Source organism: Babylonia areolata, chromosome 27 (assembly GCF_041734735.1).
Source record: "Babylonia areolata isolate BAREFJ2019XMU chromosome 27, ASM4173473v1, whole genome shotgun sequence".
Classification (NCBI taxonomy): Eukaryota; Metazoa; Mollusca; class Gastropoda; order Neogastropoda; family Buccinidae; genus Babylonia; species Babylonia areolata.
Genome location: NC_134902.1, coordinates 26,267,225 through 26,269,724, shown reverse-complemented (window position 1 = coordinate 26,269,724; position 2,500 = coordinate 26,267,225). Strand labels below are relative to the sequence as shown.

Genomic DNA, 2,500 nt, shown 5'->3' with positions numbered 1-2,500 from the left:
TCGCATAATCGACACCAGTTTTTCACTGACCTCCCACCGGATTCGTTCACTTCCCCCCGGTACAGGACATGCACTGAAGAGGCTTCCGATGTGTACAACAGCCAGACAAGAAGTGTAACTCCTATCCACTTCGTTGTGTAGTTGCTGGTTGCCGTCTCTGAGAGGGGCAGCGAGGAAGTGGATGCTCTGGGCGACTGCAGTGTGTGAGGGCTGAGTCTTGGTTGGCAGTGGTGGTGAGTCTGTCTGTCTGTCTGTGTGTCTGTGTTTGTTTGTATCTGTGTGTCTTGTGTGTCAGCTTGTGTTGTCTGTGTGGCTCGGTCTTCCGTGTATTTCTATTAATCTTATTTGTACATTGATAAACAACGAGGTTAAGGGATCAAATGATTAACAAATAGTAAAGAGTGGTAACTCTCTCCATAAACATGGTACAATGCTGCTTACGATACCGATTCAGCTAGCACACAGTAGGTAAATAAAAGCTACATTGGAACAAACCCAGACGCTTCCTCTGGTAAATAAAGGGAATGTTGGATCAAATCCAGACACTTCCTGTGTGCTAGCTGAATCGGCAGCGTAAGCAGCGGCATTGACCTAAAGTTATGTACCTTGTTTATGGAGAGAGTTACCACTCTTTACTATTTATTAATTACTTGTACATTGTTGACAGTTATTCTCAATGCATCTGTTCAACAAAACGTCTGTGTATCTGTCGATGTAAGTGCATATATCTTTGAATGTCTTGTTCTTGTTCTTGGCGCTTATGTCCAGCCAACCGCACAGGGTCATATCAGGACTGTCAAACCATATAAATGCTCTAGCGCGTCAACACAAAACTGTCACAACCCCCCTTCCTCTTCTCCCTCTCTCTTCTCTCTCCCCTCTTTTCTCTCTTCTCTCTCCCCTCCTCTCTCAGTTCCTTCTCTCCTCCCTCATCTCTCTCTCTCCCTCCCGTCTCTTTCCCCTCTTCTCTCTCTCTCTCCCTTCTCTCTCCCCTCTTTTCCGTCTTCTCTCTCTCTTTCTCTTCTCTCTCTTCTCTCTCTCCCCTCTTCTCTCTTCCCTCTTCTCCCTCTCTCCCTTCTTTCTCCCCTCTTTCCACTCTTTTCGGTCTCTCTTCTTTCTCCCCTCTTTTTTTCTTCCCATTCCCCTCTTCTCTCTCTCTCTTCTCTCTCCCATATTCTCCCTCTCTCCATTCTCTATCCCCTCTTTTCCGTCTTCTCTCTCTTTCTCTTCCCTCCCCCCTCTTTCCCTCCTCTCTCTCTCTCTCCCTTCTTTCTCCCCTCTTTTCCCTCTTTTCGCTCTCTCTCCCCTCTTCCCTCTTTTTTCTCTTCTCACTCCCCTCTTCTCTCTCTCTCCCTTCTCTCTCCCCTCTTCTCTCTCTCCCTCTGTCTCCCCTTTTCTCTCTCTCCCTCTCTCTCCCCTCTTCTCTCTCTCCCTCTCTCCCTTCTCTGTCCCCTCTTCTCTCTGTCCCCTCTTCTCTCTCTCTTCTCTCTCTCCTCTTTTCTTTCTTCTCACTCCCCTCTTCTTTCTCTCTCTCCTCTCTTTTATCTCTCCTTTCTTTTCTCTCTTCTTTCTCCCGTCTTCTCTCTCTCTCCCTCTCTCTCTTCTTTCTCCTCTTTCTTTCTTTCCCCTCTTCTCTCTCTCTCTTCCCTCTCTCATCTTCTCCTTCTCTCTCCTTCTCTCTCATCTCTCTCCCGTCTTCTCTCCCTCTCTCTTCTCTATCCAACACACACACACACACACACACACACACACACACACACACACACACACACACATATATATATATATATATATATATACTCTGCTGTGAACTGTATGAGCTACTGGTTTAAATTTGTGCGAATGGAAGATAACAGAACACCCTTTAAGACTTATATAATGTTGTATGATTTAGATAATAAGGGAAGGAAAAACTGGGTAACTAACGTTTGTTTGAATATGGATTTGGTGGAATGGAACAGGGCGTTGGTAGTGTTTATGGTTTTGTATCTGTTTTACGCCAAAGGCTGATCGATTGTAGATGACAAACTTGGTATAATCACATTCACACCAGCATTACATTTGATATGTATAGAACGTTCTGCAGTATACATGATTTAAAAAAAAAAAAAAAATCTGCGACTAGATATAGATAGGAAATTTATAACAGCGGAACTTTAGATTAGGAATATCTGAATTTACAACGCATCGCTCAAGGAACAAAAGGTTTTGTGCAAATGATTTAGTCTGTCATTTGTGTAATGAATCCCAAGAAAATGAGGTACATTGTGTCCTTTGTTGCCCGGCACAAAGAACTATTCGTGAAATGTTTATAAAACCAAAATAGTACAAACACCACTCTGTGTTTGAATTAAGTCTACTAATGTCGTCAAACAATAGTAAGGACGTTCGTGATTTTTTCTTTGTTTTTGTATAAGGTTTTCAAACATAGAGAAATCACTACTTCGTGAAATGAATATGATCATGTTTTGTTATCTGTATTTATACTTGTTTGCTAATG

General features: G+C 43.0%; 1 protein-coding gene across 1 annotated transcript in view; it reads left to right on the top strand.

The window, feature by feature from the left end:
• The first annotated feature begins 135 nt into the window (after positions 1-135).
• Positions 136-2,500, top strand: part of LOC143301247 (uncharacterized) — a 17,276-nt gene continuing 14,911 nt past the window's right edge. Inside the window, exon 1 of the mRNA XM_076615386.1 lies at positions 136-233. The gene's annotated coding sequence lies outside the window, so the exon portion shown is untranslated. The remainder of the gene's footprint in view (positions 234-2,500) is intronic.